Raw genomic sequence first — 20,194 nt, forward strand, 5'->3', positions numbered from 1 at the left:
AGCTCGAATTAAGGCCGGCCGGGGTGGCCGAGCGGTTCTAGGCGCTACAGTCCGGAACCGCGCGGCCGCTACGGTCGCAGATTAGAATCCTGCCTTGGGCATTATGTATATGATGTCCTTAGGTTAGTTCGGTTTAAGTAGTTCTAAGTTCTAGTGGACTGAAGATCTCAGAAGTTAAGTCCCATAGTGCTCAGAGCCATTTGAACCATTTTTTAGCTCGTATTACCGTATGGGGATCTTTCCCATTGTTAGGTCGTGTTTCCCCTACTACGCTTAAGAAAACAATAACTGCGGAAGGATATGAACACATTTTGCCGTATTGGGCACTGCGTCCAGTATGACTATCTGTACGACAATGCGCCCTGACATAAAGAAACATCTGTGAGGCAATGGTTTGTGGGCAACATTCCTAAAATGGTCTGGCCTGCCCAGAGTCCCCACCTGAACATAGTGGAACCTGTTTGGGATGAGTTAAAACGTCGACTTCGCTCCACATCCCAGGGTCCAGTACCACTGTAATCCAAGATGGCCGGCTTGTCAGTAGTGCGTTAAAGTCCGTCTGGTCTTAAAGGGTACACTCATGGCCATAAATTAAGGATAATGCTGATACATGTGAAACAACGCTTTGGTAGGCGGTTGCAGGTTTAAATCACCTCGGGGCATGACCATGCGGTGCATTTGACCTGCGGTCGTCGCACGGTGGCGCTGGAAGCAGTCCACACAAGCAGAGGTGTGTCGGTGCATGTCAGAGTACGGTGCAGCGAGTAAGTGTGCAGACGTTTTCAGACGTGCTAATGGTGACTGTGTGTTGAAAATGGCCCAAAGAACACATACTGATGACGTCATGAGAAGTAAAATACTAGGCTGGTTAAACACAGCAGGTCGTAGCACGGGCCCTCCGTGTACCACAAAGTGTGATCTCACGATTATGCAACGATTGCAGCAGACGGGAAACGTGTCCAGGCGCTACAGTATGGGTCGCCCACAGTGACAACACCACAAGAAGACCGATATCTCACCATTAGTGCCCGCAGACGGCCACTGAGTACTGCAGGTAGCCTTGCTCGGGACCTTACCACAGCCACTGGTAACAGTTGTCCCCAGGCACACAGTCTACAGACGACTGAACAGACGTGGCTTATTCGCCCGGAGAATGCGAGGTGCATTCCACTGACCTCTGGTCACAGGAGAGCCCGTAAAGCCTGGTGTCAGGAACACAGTACATGGCCCGCATCTCGTGGTCGTGCGGTAGCGTTCTCGCTTCCCACGCCCGGGTTCCCGGGTTCGATTCCCGGCGGGGTCAGGGATTTTCTCTGCCTCGTGATGGCTGGGTGTTGTGTGCTGTCCTTAGGTTAGTTAGGTTTAAGTAGTTCTAAGTTCTAGGGGACTGATGACCATAGATGTTAAGTCCCATAGTGCTCAGAGCCATTTGAACCACAGTACATGGTCATTGGAACAGTGGTCCCAGGTTATACTCACGGACGAGTCCAGGTATAGTCTGAAAGTGATTCTAGTGAACCAGGAACCAGATACGAACCCCTTAAGGCCCTTAATAGGGACCTGTATGGAGGCCGTGCTTTGATGGTGTGGGGTGGGATTATGATTGGTGCATGTACACCCCTGCATGTCTTTGACAGAGGAACTGTAACAGGTCAGGTGTATCGGGACGTCATTTCGCACCAGTATATCCGCCTTTTCAGGGGTGCAGTGAGTCCCACCTTCCTCCTGATGGATGATAACGCACTGCCCCACCGAGCTGCCATTGTGGAGGAGTACCTTGAAACGGAAGATATCAGGCGAATGGTGTGGCCTGCCTGTTCTCCAGACCTAAACCCCATAGAGCACGTCTGGGATGCTCTCGGTCGACGTATCGCTGAACGTCTTCAAACCCCTACGACGGTTCAGGATCTCCGACAGGCACTGGTGCAAGAATGGGAGGCTATACCCCCAGCAGCTGCTCGACCATCTGATCCAGAGTATGCCAATCCGTTGTACGGTAGGTGTACGTGTTCGTGGTGATCATATCCCATATTGATGTCGGGGTACATGCCCAGGAAACAGTGGCATTTTGTATCACATGTCTTTAGGAACGGTTTTCTCAACTTATCACCAATACCGCGGTCTTACAGATTCTGTGTCGTGTGTGTTCCCTATGTATCTATGCTATTAGCGCCAGTTTTGTGTTGTGCCACGTTGTGTGGCACCACATTCTGCAATTATCCTTAATTTATGAGCACGAGTGCACTTTTCGAGATTTCGCCTGTGTGTAACAATTATTACTCCGCGGCCCGGGTCGTGGAGCACCGCACCTGTTTACGAAACGTCAGCTCGGCTTACATCAGCAGCAGCGGCGGCACCGGTACCAGTTGACACGGCATCAGCCACCAGGGACATCGGCTTCAGCGGCGGAGGCGGCGTGTGACGTCAGCGACTGCGGGAACGGAAGACGCGTCAGCAACAACAGCGTCCGTAAGTGAGTAGCAACAAGCAAAGCAGCAAGAGGACCGCGAAACGTCGTTCAACGGCCGTGTGACTGTTTTGTGCCCCCCCTGTTTTCTGTTTGTACGCTACAGCAAAATAGACTAGGAACCGATTCTATTTAAGAAAATAGAAGTGACTTTTGCTTCCAACAGCGAAGAATTTAGGACGCGCGCTTTGTACCTATCTGATTGGCATATCCACGATACAGCGTGGTTACTGGAAAAAACTACTCTCTGCTGGTGCCACTAGTCCTTGTAGCGACAGCGCATCACCAAAAATAGTAATCACAGTTACTTCAGAAAGAAAACAGAGTGACAGCGTACCTAGCGGCAGAAAAACTGTCGCTATAAAACGAAGTACATCTGCTGAAATGGCATCGTCAGTAACATCCTCAGACGCGTCAACTGAGGAAAACGAACTGAGGCATAAAAGAACCATAACAGTAATACCAGAAACAGTATAAAACAGAATTTGGGCACGCGTCATCACTCAAGCAAAATTAGAAGGCCAGAATGAGGAGTTAAATAAAGAGAATGAGCTTTTACGTAAAGAATTAGCTAACGGTAGTGTACCAGGTGGGCTGGAACGAATTTACCGTCTGCAATCAGAAACAACCGATATCAAATCAGAAAAGGTTGCGGCCGCTAGTTCAGCTTCAAAACCGAAGATCAAAGTAGAACGCATACAGCAAGCCAAATCAAAACAGTCGAGCGTTCTCTTCTTCTAATCGGAAAATAATCAAGACGCCAAGGCCATACGCGAAACAATCCATAAAACAATCAACTTCAGACAAGACAAAATAAAAGCAATCAGATCCATAGCAAACACAGTCATCTTAGCCGGCCGCTGTGGCCGTGCGGTTCTAGGCGCTTCAGTCTGGAAGCGCGCGACCGCAACGGTCGCAGGTTCGAATCCTGGCTCGGGCATGGGTGTGTGTGATGTCCTTAGGTTAGTTAGGTTTAAGTAGTTCTAAGTTCTAGAGGACTGATGATCTCAGATGTTAAGTCCCTTAGTGCTCAGAGCCATTTGAACACAGTCATCTTAGAAACGGAAACATAAGCAGATAACAGGAAAATCATAAAAAAGACAGCCCAACTAAAAGATACGACATGTGAAGAGCCGAGAAAATTCTGACCTCTCCTTGTAGGTCGCAATTATTCTGACTGATCAGGACGTCCACACCAAAGATTTTGTGGCTGTTTAGAAATGCTTCAGTTGCTGAAGCCTACGCCACCCACCAAAACGTTGCGATAAAGAACCAGTCTCCGGAAAATGTGCGAAGCCAGACCGCAAGAAGTTAGAATGCCGAGAGGAACCCTCAGTTGGATGTATACCATGCAAATACAGAAACACGACATGAGATAAGGGAGGGAGACCTGACTGCCCTACCTAAAAATGGTTCAAATGGCTCTGGGCACTATGGGACTTAACATCTGAGGTCATCAGTCCCCTAGAACTTAGAACTACTTAAACCTAACTAACCTATGGACATCACACACATCCACACCCGAGGCAGGATTAGAACCTGTGACCGCAACAGCAGCGCTGTTCCGGACTGATGGGCCTAGAACCGCTCGGCCACAGCGGCCGGCGCTGTCCTACCTAAAAGCAATTGTACGACAGGTAAATAGAGAGGACTGTATATGGCATCACCGACAACGTCCACTAACATGGAGCACGAACTACGAGAGGTGTTAAATACTGCTTCTCCACAAGTAACCTACTTGAAATGCCTTGAGGTAAAGCTTTGTGTTGGACAGGGATTCGAACCCAGAACCTAATCAGATTGTTATCGAAGCACAATCAACTGTGCATATCGGATTTTCTCGGCAGTAGCTAGATGTTTTAACTGAAATGACGAGACGAAACATTAATTTTTTCCTTCCCAGGACTCCAACCCGACACCTATTGCTGTTATATTCTAGAGAATACGAACGTTAAATATGGGTTTGTTACACCAATAGCGGAATGTGAGCATGTTTGAACTAGAAATAATATGACGAAGAGTTCAGTACTGACTGGAAACCGAACCCCACACATATCGTTGTTGACTACACACAAAGAGATGTCAGCTACCGAATTTTTCTCCACCAGCATCCTTGAACTTAGAGTTATCTCGCAAATATTTCTGTGTCTCATTGGGAGTCAAAAACGTCAGATATCGTTAGTGTTGACAACGAACGAAAATACATTAAAAATGAAAATTATTATACACCAGCAGCTAGGTGTTATCATGCGAGAGACTGATAATACATAATGAAAACTTTAGTTTTGGGCCAGGATTCGAGCCCACTCACGCGCAATATGTGGAGATGTTGAAGAATCTGCAGTTTTGAACAAACAACAAATTGTAGTCGAGCTATATTGTCACGAAGGGATACAATTCCGCGTTAAGGGCGGTCTGAGTTGCATTCCCAGTTCAGAACCAATTTTATCGACATACAGAAGCTCAAATAGAAGATGAATTAAGCGTCCTGTGACCCTACATAGCGTTTGATTCGTCACTAGAAATAAATAACTAGTATAATAAAGGTTTCTCGTATTAGAGTTTCTACATGTCACCACTCCTGACTTTATTGTGGTTCATCCTAACGTGTACTTGGTAGAGAAGGAATATCACGATTAATATGAATTTCAGACCACAGCTTTACCTCAAGGCATTTCAAGTAGGTTACTTGTGGAGAAGCAATATTTAACACCTCTCGTAGTTCGTTAACAGGGACAATAGATGCTGGGCAGGAATTCCTGTCCGTTAAAAATGTTTACGTTATGTAATTTAAAGTTGATATTTGCCAACTGATACTGTCTGAAATCGAGGTGTATCACTGTCTGTATGCATAGTCAGGAATGACTGTTCACTTCCGTCAGTCACGAAATCTTTGCTTAGTCTGCATGACCTGGGTTTGAATCCATATGCAGAACGAGACGGTTCGTCGTGACCAGTTGAAGTTCATACATATTCTGAACTAGCTGCTCGTGAATAATTAAATTTTTAATGTCATTTTGTGTTAAAAAATAAGTACGGTATGTTACTTTGAAGAGGAAATCATTAATACGACGAACTTACTACGTGCATTACCTATCTGACGTAATAATGAGAGTGGTAACATTTCAGGTATGTCATTTATTGTAATAAATGTGAGCTTACAAGCCTTAAGGACAGTCTTATCTGCGATAAGGTGTTCCCCGATATTTGTAGTACCGTGTTATATCTTTACATCTTGAGATATTGCGATACAGAGCAGTATTTTCTAGTGGTGACTTGTTGGAACCATTTTCAATAGTCAAACGACTGTACCGAGTAGCGATTAGAGGACCTGCTAGACAGCTGCGATATGTGGGTTGCATGCGAATCAGGCGAAATGCAATTTAGGTAGTTCGGATACTTTTGAGCACGACTGTACATGATGAATATTTTTGTATTGCCATTTTTGCTCTATGATAAGATCATATCTGGAATCATTGTACAATGTTAAAATAATTTAAGAAAAGTTAACAAAAAAATTGTGACTGTCAGCGGTCTCTAAAAAACTTGGCCGTCCGTTGTGGTCGAGCTGTTCTAGGTGCTTCAGTCTGGAACCGCGCGACCGCTACGGTCGCAGTTTCGAATCCTTCCTCGGGCATGGGTGTGTGTGATATCCTTAGGTTAGTTAGGTTTAAGTAGTTCTAAGTTCTGGGGGACTGATGATCTAAGATGTTAAGTCTCATAGTGCTCAGATACATTTGAACCATTTTTTGAAAAAAAAAATTTTAGCAAACAGTTGCAGTAGAATAGCAGTCATTGTGACTTAAAATTGTTTGTGTTCGCCGCGTTTCACAGATATTGTAATTGCCATCTATCGTGTGTACTTATACGTGGTGTTTATGTCTAATAACAAAGACTCTTTCGAAATCAACTCTAGAATCATAGCAAGACCCGTGGTTAAAAAATGGCTAGTGCCTCTCAACAAGCGCACATCTTATGAAATGATCCAATGTGAGTGGAGTGACCAGTCATTTCTTGATAACAGCGCTGACGGTCAATCAATGAGGTTAAATGTTTCCGGATATCTATCAATCCAGAGCGATTTACAGTGGAATGGACGCATAAATCTAGTTGTGTGAAAGGTAGGCGATACGCTCAGGTGCATAGACACTTACGGACGGATAATCAATTCACGAAAGATGTCGCTAACAAAACTTGGGCACAACTGACGCTTAAACGCTGTTGTCGGCCTGAGTGGCTTCCGGAGTACACATAATATGCACGTACTTGCATTAACGGGTGTGGCATCAACAAAATGAACACTGCATCACGAAGGTGTGCACACGCTTGTACATTACGACAAATTGCCACTGCAGCGGAGTAGAATTCACATCGCACGGCGCAGTTTCTCGTAAAGGCGCGCTCAGTTCGCTTAAAGTCTCAGTGAAGTACAGGTCACGACCCTCACTGAACGCGAAGACAACGATACAGGTATAGTGTACATATGCTTGACTATGACCATGAGTTGAATTCGGCCGATCGCTATATATGATGAAGAAATTTATTTTAAACAACAGATAGTCTAAGCAGATACGTGACCTCTTTTTATGAACGGTACTTTTGAAGGACAAATAAGAGCAGTGTAGGCGCACCGTTCTAGGGGACCATAGGAACCTAATCTTGGTGAAAGATTTTCTATACTTCGTTTTTAATCTATGAACAACACATTGTATGCCCTACAAACTATACATCAGCCCTTTGAATAACGTGTTTTTGTTGTCCACGAAACGAAAAAAAAACTTTTTGGACAATAGTTTATTTCCGATACGAACTTTAATTTTGTCGGACAGAAAAATTTGTAGTTAATATTGTCTTATAATACAAGTTTTGATGAAAAGACTCGGTCTCAGGAAGATGACAATCACCAGTTCCTTTCCTTTTTTGCTTGTAACCACATTTCGCATAGCATAAACACGACTTTTTTAAGCCCTAAAACATAGAATTTGTACTAGATTTTCTGTTGTATTCACTGTTGTTAAGTCAGCTGACACGAAGTCACAGATCAGAATAATTTTTATTTTTCTTCTTTTACAGAGTCTTCAAGGACACGTGACTTCCCTGTAGCTCAACAAAGGTAAACAATATTAAATTATCATATATATCGGGGTGTTACTTTAATTCCACGATTGTGGAACCTATTCAGTGTGATTTAGTAGATTCTTTACTTCCCATTTAGGATAAAAATCAATCAGACGTTAGTTAAGTTATTAAGTAGTTTCGTAGTACTGCTAAACAAGTCGAATAGAGTGTTAAATTGCCATAAGTAAGAGATAAATGAATTTCAATAATTTATTTATTATGCTTCTGTGAAGTGAGAAATATTTGCTTGAGTTTCTTATACTCACTTTTCAAACTCTCATTTTATATCAGTAGTCTACATACGCAGGATAAACTCACAATAACATCTTGTACTGACTCGAGTTTTCTCATATCATCAGGCGTTAAAATGCTTTGAACTGGCGCTAGCATTTGATGCACAGCGGGTGCCAAACAAATGTTTAACAATCGATGAAGAACTGAAAATGAAGTTTCGTATACATCCTCAGCAATGCAACATACACCGTCAGTCCAGAAAGATTCGAGTATGGATTAATAAAAAAATAGGAAAAGTTTAGATGGTGGTTTCTATATCATCTTCTCCAACTTGACAACAACGCAAGTGCAAAAGATCATACAACCTCGTGAGACTGTCAGGAAAGTCCTTCTTTGGAATGTTCCATACACGCATCACATTGGCTTGAACGTCGATTTATGTCGTCAGAGCGTAGACCCTTCATGTAATTGTTTATACTTCGTCGCTTCGTGGTAGATTCGTATCGATAACATTCAAAAAAGAAGGGTTCACGTTTGACATTTCAATCAAAGCGAGGAAGAAGTCCAAGCGTCATTGTTTTTGTTCGGGAGTCGAGATGTGCGGGCCGAAATTTGCGCATACTTTTCATTTCTTTAAAACGTTTTGTAGAAGGCTTTGAACTCTTGAATTAGAGATGTCGCTCCATTGCGACCTGTAACGGAACAGTGTTGACACATTACTGCCGCAAATCGACTACTTAACATTTTCTGCTCTCAACTAACTGGTAGAATGCACCTCTGCTGTTTACAGTCGTTACTTCAAGCTGCCACCGTTGTTACTGCGGTGACGTCGCTTATAGGCCAGGAATAAAATTAGCCTCGGAACATTTTGGACGGAGAGTGTATATTAGTTTTGATATACCACTTCGACATTGTGCTTTCAGGTCATTTCTAATTCTGCATCTACACTGACGAGCCAAAATATTATGACCACCTGATTAATAGCTTGTTGGTCTATCTTTGGAACGCAATACGTCACCGATTTTTCGTATCATGGATTCGACAGCCCGAGCGGTCTAAGGCGCTGCTGTCATGGACTGTGCGGCTGGTCCCGGCGGAGGATGGAATTCTCCCTCGGGCGTGGGTCTGTGTGTTTGTCCTTAGGATAATTTAGTTAAGTAGTGTAAAAGCTTAGCTACTAATGACCTCAGCAGTTAAGTCCCATAAGGTTTCACACACATTTGAACAATTTTTGATTCGACAGCTTGTTGCTAGGTTTGTGGAGGTGTGTCGCATCAGATGTTCACGCACAAGTCATGTAATTTCCTTAAACAACGGGCTGCTGATTTATGTACGCGGTCATGGTGCCTGATAGCGACCCAAATGGGTTCAATTGGATTCACATTAAGCGAGTTTCGTGGCCAAGACATCGAACTGAGTACACTATCATGCTCCTCAAACCGGGGTGCAGGTGATCCACAGCTGTCAATGCGACATCGATTAGTACCACAGATACCATGCAAGCGACTATCGACCCATCGACCTAGTGGAGCAAAAATATGATTGATCTGACAAGGCGACACGTTCCTATTGATCCACGGTTCAATCTCGACAATACCATGCCCACAGCAATCGTAATTGACGATGCCGTTGGGCCAACATGTGAACACGTAGGGATGTCTGCTGGGTAGACCCATGTTTAACAATGAACGATGAACGGTGATCTCCGAAAAGCTTATGCGTGCACCAGTTAGTGATCTTTCGGCAGAGATGTCCCCAGACATGAACATTATTGAGCATATCTCGGATGCCTTGCAACGAGCTGTTCAGAGGAGATCTCCACCCCCTTGTACTCTTACGGATTTATGGACAGCCCTGCAGATTCGTGGCGTTAATTCCCTCTAGCACTTCTTCAGACATTAGTCGAGTCCATGCCACATCTTGTTGTGGCACTTATGCGTGCTCGTGGGGTCCCTACACGATATTAGGCAGGTGTACCAGTTTCTTTGGCTCTTCAGTGTATAATAAAGTGGTGAACCCCCCATGTTAATAAAAACAATTTTTGTATGAAAAAAATTATAAACTTCTTCCATTTTCGTGCCTGTCGACCACAACCTCGCCTCATGGCAGCAGGCGCCAATGGGATCCCCGAGCTTAACATCCCCACTCGAAATTAACAGCGTTGCATACCCTTACTCCGTGAACCACGTCGTGTTGAGCTCGGATTTAAGACAGGTCTCAGGCGCAACATCTGGTAATCAGAAACTGTACGCCTCCGTGTTCTCTCCTCTTCCTTCCAAATGGTGTTGATCGCGACTGTTCCCATCACTAGAGCCGCACCGTGAAAGTTTATATCGGGCACCAACGCACTGGTTAGCGTTAACTACCTTGTTTGTGACAGGTGGACCCGGTGTAATGCTCGCAATGAAATACGTTCACTCTGTTCTGTCCCATAGTGTGGAGGATCGTCATTCAGACTAGACAGTACAATATCTGATGACACCGTGGCCACGCTAAACGCGGAACTATTCCATTCAGCAAGGTGACAGATGCACTTTCTCCCCTCAATGAGGCAGACTCCTCTGGTTCAATTGCTCGTCTTCGTAATTACAGCGAACGTCGTGACGTAACGAGTCTGCCTGGTGGCAATACAACGCGTACCGTTGCAGCAGCAGTTGTCCGCGCATCGTCCGTGACCGCTCAGGCGTTACAGCTGACCGGCTCCTGTGTATGAGCCGTGCGTGCGGCGTTACCTCACATGACGTTGCGCGGGTTGCCTGCAAATCGCGCCAGGCGGCGCCAAACGCCGTAGCTCCGTGGCGAAACGCGACCGCGGAAGCAGCCGCGAATATAAATGTGTAACCGGCGCTCTTTATGGCTGCCGTATACGTGCGAACTGGCGTAGGAAACGAGAGCTCGGCAGGAACTCCCGACTGTGTTAAGAGTGCTGCTGGGGAAGGTTGCTCTCTGTCCACTGCTCTGCTCTGTAGTACGATAACTAGAGCACCGACCAGTTTATATCTACATCTACATCTGCATGGATACTTGGGAAATCACATTCAGGTGCCTGGCAGAGGGTTCATCGAACCACCTTCACAATTCTCTATTATTCCAATCTCGTATAGCGTGCGGAAAGAATGAACACCTATATCTTTCCGTACGAGCTCTGATTTCCCTTATTTTATCTCGGTGATCGTTCCTCCCTATGTAGGTCGGTGCCAACAAAATATTTTTGCATTCGGAGGAGAAGGTTGGTGAATGGAATTTCGTGAGAAGATTTCGTCGCAACGAAAAACGCCTTTCTTTTTCAGCCTAAATCCTGTATCATTTCTGTGACACTCTCTCCCATATTTCGCGATAATGCAAAACGTGCTGCCTTTCTTTGAACTTTCTCGATGTACTCCATCAGTCCTATCTGGTAAGGATCCCACACCGCGCAACAGTATTCCAAAAGTGGACGGACAAGCGTAGTGTAGGCAGTCTCCTTAGTAGGTCTGTTACATTTTCTAAGTGTCCTGCCAATAAAACGCAGTCTTTGGTTAGACTTCCCCACAACATTTTCTGTGTGTACCTTCCAATTTAAATTGTTCGTAATTGTAATACCTAACTATTTAGCTGAATTTAAGGGGTTTTAGATTAGACTGATTTATCGTGTAACCGAAGTTTAACGCGTTCCTTTTAGCACTCATGTGGATGACGTCACACTTTTCGTTATATAGGGTCAATTGCCACTTTTCGGACCATTCAGATATCTTTTCTAAATCATTTTGCAGTTTGTTTTGATTTTCTGATGATTTTATTAGTCGATAAACGACAGCGTCATCTGCAAACATCAGAAGACGGCTGCTCAGATTGTCTCCAAAATCGTTTATATAGATAAGGAACAGCAAAGGGCCTATAACACTAACTTGGGGAACGTCAGAAATCACTTCTGTTTTAGTCGATGATTTTCCGCCAGTTACTACGAACTGTGACCTTTCTGACAGGAAATCACAAATCCAGTCACATAACTGAGACGATATTCCATAAGCATGCAATTTCACTACAAGCCGCTTGTGTGGTACAGTGTCAAAAGCCTTCCAGAAATCCAGAAATACGGAAGGAATCTGAAATCCCTTGTCAATAGCACTCAACACTTCATGTATTTCACAGGAACGATGCTTTCTAAACCCATGTTAACTGTGTGTCAATAGACAGTTTTCTTCGAGGTAATTCATAATGTTCGAACACAATATATGTTCTAGAATCCTGCTGCATATCTACGTTAACGATATGGGCCTTTAATTTAGTGGATTATTCCTACTACATGTCCTGTAATCTGGGGCACGAATTCTATTCATTACAGAATTCTCTAGCACTTCAAGAAATAATTGTGTGTGACTCTGCTGAACCTTTTAGTATTGCCGAACGCAACGTGAAACATCGTTTACGAGGGGCGTTCAATAAGTAATGCAGCACTTTTCTTACCGGTCAGTTTCTGTTGAAAAAATGCGGAATTTGTTGTGCGACATCGTGGAATACTCCCGATTAAGCCTCTCTAGTTTCATGAAGTTCAAATAGGTGGCGGAGCTATACGCAGGCTGCAAAATGGCGCCTGTAACGGAGGTGCATTCCAAGCAGCTCTACAAGGCCGCACAAACATGTCCGATCCACCGCGTACTAAAAAAAATGGTTCAAATGGCTCTGAGCACTATGGAACTCAACTGCTGTGGTCATCAGTCCCCTAGAACTTAGAACTACTTAAACGTAACTAACCTAAGGACATCACACACATCCATGCCCGAGGCAGGATTAGAACCTGCGACCGTAGCAGTCGCACGGTTCCGGACTGCGCGCCTAGAACCGCGAGACCACCGCGGCCGGCACCGCGTACTGGCCGGCCGCCCACAGCTGTGATTTTCGCAATGTCAGAACGCGCGGACATTCTGATTTGAGGTGATCGACGGATCAGAATCAAACAGCTCGTTGTACAATTGGATGTCTCGATTGGTACGAGGGGCGTTTGAAAAGACCGTGCAGAGTCAGAGAGATGGCACCACCGGCGCCTATCGAGGTAATGTTTAGTTAGTAGCATCTTTGGAAAGAACGCACATCAAGCTTCAGCCATATTGGTCTATTTCTTTGTGTTTGGCATTCGTGTGAATCAAGGGAGTCGAGTGATTGTCGAAAAATGGACGAAAAAGAATATCGTGTGGTGAATAAACATTATTTTATGAAAGGCAAAACGCCTCAGAAGACTAAAGAGAAGCTTAGTAAACATTACGGTGACCCTGCACCTTAGATTAGAACAGTTTATAAGTGGTTTCAAAATTTTCGGAGCGGCCATATGGGCACAAGTAATGCTGAACGTTCTGAACGCCCTTTGGGGTTACGACTTCAGAAATCATTGTTAAAATCCGTGATTGGGTGATGGATGACAGAAGAGTTAAGGTGCGTGAGACTGCTAGTGCTTTGGGCATTTCGAATGAACGGGTACATAATATTTTACATAAACATTTGGACATGAGAAAGCTATCCGTAAATGCTCACGCTTGGCCAAAAACAGAATCGTGTGAAGTGTTGCAAGGATGATTTGCAGCTGTTCAGGAAGAATCCGCAGGACTTTAAGCAAAAAAATGTTCAAATGTGTGTGAAATCTTATGGGACTTAACTGCTAAGGTCATCAGTCCCTAAGCTTACACACTACTTAACCTAAATTATCCTAAGAACAAACACACACACCCATGCCCGAGGGAGGACTCGAACCTCCTCCGGGACGAGCCGCACAGTCCATGACTGCAGCCCCCAGACCGCTCGGCTATTCCCGCGCGGCGGACTTAAAGCGTCGTTTCGTTACCATGGATGAAACATGGATACATTACTCTACTCCTGAGACCTAACAACAATCTAAACAATTGGTTACCAAGGGATGATCTGCACCAAGAAAGGCGAAGACCATTCCTTCGGCCGGAGAGGTTATGGCGACTGTCTTTTGAGATTCGCAAGGGATAATCCTATAAGGGTAAAACTATTACAGGTGCATATTATTCATCGTTTTTGGACCGTTTGAAAAACAAGCTGCAAGAAAAACGCCGGCGATTGGACAGCAAAAAAGTCCTCTTCCATCACGACAATGCACCATCACACACCTCACCAGTTGTGGTCGCAAAATTAATGGAAATAGGGTTCCAACGCGCTTCACATCCCCACTATTCTCCATACTTGGCTCCCTCGGACTACTATTTGTTCCCCAATTTGAAGAAATGGCTGGCGGGACAAAAATTTTATTCAAACGAGGAGATGATTGCAGCAACTAATAGCTATTTTGCAGTCTTGGACAATTTCTATTATTCGGAAGGGATGAACAAATTAGAACAGCGTTGGACCAAGTGTATAAGTCTAAAAGGAGATTATGTCGAAAAATAAAAAAAGGTTTACCACGAACACGTAAGTAGTTTTTAGTTTTGCACGGACTTTTCAAACGCCCCTCGTAGTGCTGACACATTCAAGCACCAGTTGGGGTACTCAACGGTGTGTTCAGCTGGGTTGCTCGCCGCCAACAGAAGACCATTAAGTTCAACGAAGAACCATGTTGCGGAATTCCTTGCGCATTACGAGGCTGATCATGACAATTTCCTGTCGGACATCGTCACAGGTGATGAAACATGGGTTCGTCACTTCGAACCGCAATCCATGGAGTGGCGCCATTCATCCCTCATCCGAAGAAAAAGTTCAAAGCCGTACCGTCTGCCTATAAAGTAATGGCGACGATCTTCCGGGACTCCTAAGGTGTTATTCTATTTGATGTCCTCCCTCATGGTGCAACGATCAACTCTAAAGTGTAAGGTGCGACCCTCAGGAAATTGAAGAAACGACTTCAGCCTGTTCGTAGCCAAAAAATACGAACGAACTTGTCCGTCTCCATGGCAACGGAAGACCTAACAGAGCTCTGCGCTCCCGGGAGGACGTCACGAAACTTCATTCGGCTGTTCTTGTTCATCCACACTTCAGCCCGGATCTCGTACCTTCCGAATTCCAGCTGTCTGGCCCAATGAAGGATGCAATCCGCGGGCAGCAGTACGTGGATGATGGAGAGGTTATCGATTTAGCAAGACACTGGCCCCGGAATACAGGCCCTCCCAATAATATGGCATAAGGCCGTCCCGGATTTGGAGCCCAATAGCGCCTTCGATGTTTTCCAACGAGTTCATCTGAGGTATGTTTTATGGCCAAGACATCAAAGATAGCCTATTGTCATATCCCTAAAACATTTTTGCACGATTTTGGCTTTGTGACTCCGACAGTTGTCCTGCTTGTAGATGCCATCACCGTTAGGGAAGACCTCAAGCATGAAGGGATGCTTGAGGTCCACTCATGTAATCCACAGCTCTAACGCCGCCTTAGATTATTGCCACAGGTGCCGCAGAAGTCCCGATGAATGTCTTCCAGACCATGATATTGCCTATTCCGACTTGCGACCGTGGCACGGTGCGTGTTCCGAGCAACCGTTTGCCAGAATGACGGTGTGTCCGGGCACGAACCTCGAATTGCTATAACCTGTAAACACGTCTACTAGAATGAACGGAAATATCACACGTAGATATGCTGTGAGTCGCGGCTAACGTGCTGACATGAGGAAAGTTTCCAACCGATTTCTCATACACAAACAGCAATTCACCGACGTTGCCTGGTGAAACGTTGTTGTGATGCCTCGTGTAAGGAGGAGAAATGCGTACCATTACGCTTCCGACTTTGATAGAGGTCGGATTGTAGCCTATCGCGATTGCGGTTTATCGTATCGCGACATTGCTGCTCGCGTTGGTCGAGATCTAACGACTTTTAGCAGAATATGGAATCAGTGGGTTAAGGAGGGTAATACGGAACGCCGTGCTGGATCCCAACGGCCTCGTATCACTAGCAGTCGAGATGACAAGCATCTTATCCGCATGGCTGTAACGGATCGTGCAGCCACGCCTCGATCCCTGAGTCAACAGATGGGGACGGTTGCAAGACAACAACCATCTGCACGAACAGTTCGACGACGTTTGCAGCAGCATGGACTATCAGTTCGGAGACCATGGCTGCGGTTACCCTTGACGCTGCATCACACACAGGAGTGCGTGCGATGGTGAACTCAACGACGAACCTGGGTGCACGAATGGCAAAACTTCATTTTTTCTGATGAATCCAGGTTCTGTTCACAGCATCATGATGTTCGCTCCCGTGTTTGGCGACATCGCGGTGAACGCACATTGGAAGCGTGTATTCGTCATCGCCATACTGGCGTATCTCCCGGCGTGATGGTATGGGGTGCCATTGGTTACACGTCTCAGTAACCTCTTGTCTCATTGACGGCGCTTTGAACAGTGAACGTTACATTTCAGATGTGTTACGACCCGTGGCTCTACCCTTCATTCGATCCCTGCGAAACCCTACATTTCAGCAGGATAACGCACGACCGCATGTTGCAGGTCCTGTACGGGCCTTTCTGGATACAGAGAATGTTCGACTGCTGCCCTGGCCAGTACATTCTCCAGATCTGTCACCAATTGAAAAAGTCTGGTCAATGGTGGCCGAGCAACTTGCTGGTCCTAATACGTGTCACCACTCTTTATGAACTGTGATGTGGTGTTGAAGCTGCATGAGCAGCTGTACATGTACACGCCATCCAAGCTCTGTTTGACTCAATACCCAGGCGTATTCAAGCCCGTTATTACGGCCAGAGGTGGTTGTTCTGGATACTGATTTCTCAGGATCTGTGCACCCAAATTGCGTGAATATGTAATCACATGTCAGCTCTAGCATAATATATTTGCCCAATGAATACCCGTTTATCATCTGCATTTCTTCTTGGTGTCGCAATTTTAATGGCCAGTAGTGTATAAAAATAAATTTTTCCATATTTAATTGTTTTTGTCTGAATGAAACTGTTTAAAATTCTCGAATTCAACACATCAAATGCGTTGTTCATAACTTTTTCAGCCTCACCAACGTAACGGAACGTGGTAAAATTATGACAGACGACTTGTCTCAGCTCTGGTGTTTTCCTTACATTTTGTCTTTCCGTACCAGAATCTAGTAAATGGTTCATGGTCACTTAATGGGCACATTGTAAATCTACTTAGGTACTTCGAAGTTCAATTGACCTAACGCGAGCAAACTACCAGATTTAAGTCTATAACCACCGTCAACCAGATGATTGCTTAACAGATTTAAGGCACCAGGCACAACGTAAAAAAAGACACACACACTTTTCTGTTTGGGTCTGATGGATTTTCGAAACCTGAATCGTGATACGTAACCCTTAGATTCATTGTAAGTGTTCTGTTTGAAGGCGCCATACACTTAAGATTCATCATTTCCTATTAATCGAATCATGGCGGTCAGCAAGACCTTAGAAAACACTCAGATAAAAGTTATAATAAACAGGCTGTCTCCGCTTTCCTACTCAACTTCTGATGACCATAAACTGAACATTATTGTGGAATTCTCAAACAGTCTCCTCTACCTGGCTGAAACATAACTCAGTGCTAAGATAAGAATTACGTTTTTTTTCAAATTTATTTCGTGTCTTTGATTGTGCTTTCATGATATTAAGGCTTAAATCAACAGAAACTGAAAGAATGCTAAGCCGCCTGGCTCCTCTTTTAATAATGACTGCAGTAGGAAGAGGATATTTCAGTTCATTACTGTGAAAGCATGACGTTTTAAGAGATACACACTGTAACTTTGGTACCGAGCGAGGTGGTGCAGTGAGTTCGCGTTCAGGAGGACGACGGTTCAAATTCGCGTCCGGCCATCCTGATTTAGATTTTCCGTGATTTTCTTAACTCGCTTCAGGAAAATGCCGGGATGGTTCCTTTGCAAGTGCATGGTCGACTTCCTTCCCCATCCTTCCCTAATCCGATAGAACCGATGACCACGATGTTTGTTCCCCTCCCCCAATCAACCAACCAACCAACGTAATGTTGCTCCCCTTGCAGTATCTTCAGATGACCAATTAGTATAACGCCCTTTCATAACAACACCAAAAGAACCCTCAGTCACTTAAAAATGTTTTAAGTAACTCAGCATTACACTGAGAAAGACGAGCCTCCAAATCGGTATTATTTTGTCTAAGTTCTTTCATTTCTTTTTCCATAATTTGTACTTGTTGGCACAAACGTGCTCTGTCCCACTTACAGGTTTTTGTTTGTGTTCTAAGTAATGGTGTCTCTGTTAACAGTCTCTTCATTTATTAATGGTATATTTTCTTTTCCGAGAACTCGTTATATCAGAAAACATCTATCTTGTGCATCTATAAATTCTTTTTATATCTCCCACTATCATTACTGTTATTATTGTCATTATTATTATTATTATTATTATTACAACTATCACTATTCATGGCAGCAGCATCGGTACAAGTACTGCCAGTATTAGCTTTACTAATTCCCAGTATAATTTACTCACTCAAATAACACGCAAATAACACATTGGACCATTACTTCACGCTCCTGATTTTATGATGCAGTGTATATATCTCTGCAGATTTGCCTACGCCAACGTTTGTTGCAATTGTCCTACTACAATAACCTTCCTGACCCAAAGCTACAATTGCAGAACGTATTTCAACTGCACTCTCCTGCTTCCGACCCATTAAGAGGTAGTACGGTATGAATCTGATCAAGTTTGCCAGTGCACACTAATGCGAACTGACTACTACACAGACAGCTGAAGGAATGAGACCTATTTGAATAGAACCGTCGTAGGTAAATGCACATCAGTGTTGCGGATATTCGTCGGCGTCAAAAATGTTCAAATGTGTGTGAAATCTTATGGAACTTAACTGCTAAGGTCATCAGTCCCTAAGCTTACACACTACTTAACCTAAATTATCCTAAGGACAAACACACACACCCATGCCCGAGGGAGGACTCGAACCTCCGCCGGGATTCATGAGCGTCCCTCTATGCGATCAACCAGTCAAATACACAATAGAGGCGCTTGGTCTTTACATGTCTGTACTTCTTTTGTTATCAGAAGGGGGATATAATAGAATCTTAAAAAATAAATCCCTGTTTTAACCACAAAGCCAGCGGTGGACAGTGGTCATTATATTTTGTCTCGTCAGTGTTGGATTGGTTTGTTTGGTTGTCAGATTGTTCACGGGAAACTGTACCGGCTTCTTGTCGCGGCTGCGGTTTCGGCGCCGTTCGAAATGTGTTCCCCAGTGTTATGTCTGTCACTTCCTAGTAAAGCCGTTATCTAGCTGCAGAATGGGTCACCTCCAATACACAGTACAAAGTAAATATGGATCCAGTCCACCCCTCCCCCTTTCCTATCCTACACAACTTAAGCACAACAGTAGTTTGCTATTGGTCTGTGGTAAAAGAAAACCCGCAAACCTTGCTGAGGCTACATTCACTTTTACACGACAAAGTGTTTTCACTGGACTCTGTTGAACTCGGCCATGTTGTACCTCTATATTTCATGCATGGATTCAAATGCATCACTCGGAAAGAATAAACACCATTTTATACGCTGTAAGAAAGGAAAAAAAAAATGAGTGATCTCAAAAGTGAAATGATGTCCAGAATATGGAAGCTCCGCAAGCTGCGTGGGATACTACACAATACGACATGATGCAGCAGTAGGGTTACGAATTCTGCAATCCAACTGCACATTAATGTGTCAAACTGGGGATGCGAGGATCATGATCATCTACGTTCGTTTCTGGGCTGCTAACACTCTGTTCTACAGGTCAATTTGAGGGTTTTTTGGATGGTTTCCCACATGCATCTTGTCGAATGCTTGCCTTAGTTTGCACCCAAATGTCCATGTCGTAAGTTTTTTAGACACAAACAATATACTATAGTTGGTATCAAACATGAATAAGTGTTTCTAAATTTTATTTCCTCTTTCTTCAGTGTTCCTCAACTGAGGATGTAACGGCGGTCGGATGGTCCCGATGGGCCACTTGTGGTCTGAAGACGGAGTGCTTTTGCTTTCTTCAGTGTTAGGATTACTAATCAGTTGCATATAAATACAGAAAACTGCAACCTGTCACAAAAAAAAAAAAAAAAAAAAAAAAAAAAAATTACTTAACATCTGAGGTCATCTGTTCCCTAGAACTTAGAACTAGTTAAACCTAACTAACCTAAGGACATCACACACATCCATGCCCGAGGCAGGATTCGAACCTGCGACCGTAGCGGTCACGCGGTTCCAAACTGAACCGCTTAGAACCGAACCAGTCACATTTTGAAATATTTGTTTATTCCGACAACCTAGTTTTCGAGCCTTTTCTCGCTCATCTTCCGATGAAACACATGAAGTCTAATCGCTATTTTCGCATCATGGTGCTGGGCACTGGCTCTGCAAAAGAGACTGGGGAGAAAAGAACTTTAATGACTCGCCGTGAATGATAGTCACATG

General features: G+C 44.4%; 1 protein-coding gene across 3 annotated transcripts in view; it reads left to right on the forward strand.

Annotated features, from left to right (window-relative positions):
• Positions 1-20,194, forward strand: part of LOC126418609 (uncharacterized) — a 273,681-nt gene that overhangs the window by 164,491 nt on the left and 88,996 nt on the right. For 2 of the 3 annotated variants that reach the window (XM_050085442.1, XM_050085444.1), the window contains one exon: positions 7,541-7,580. The exons of the other annotated variant lie outside the window; for it this stretch is intronic. The gene's annotated coding sequence lies outside the window, so the exon portion shown is untranslated. The remainder of the gene's footprint in view (positions 1-7,540; positions 7,581-20,194) is intronic. 3 annotated transcript variants of the gene reach the window in all.

This window comes from Schistocerca serialis, chromosome 9 (genome assembly GCF_023864345.2).
Source record: "Schistocerca serialis cubense isolate TAMUIC-IGC-003099 chromosome 9, iqSchSeri2.2, whole genome shotgun sequence".
In the NCBI taxonomy this organism is placed as follows: domain Eukaryota; kingdom Metazoa; phylum Arthropoda; class Insecta; order Orthoptera; family Acrididae; genus Schistocerca; species Schistocerca serialis.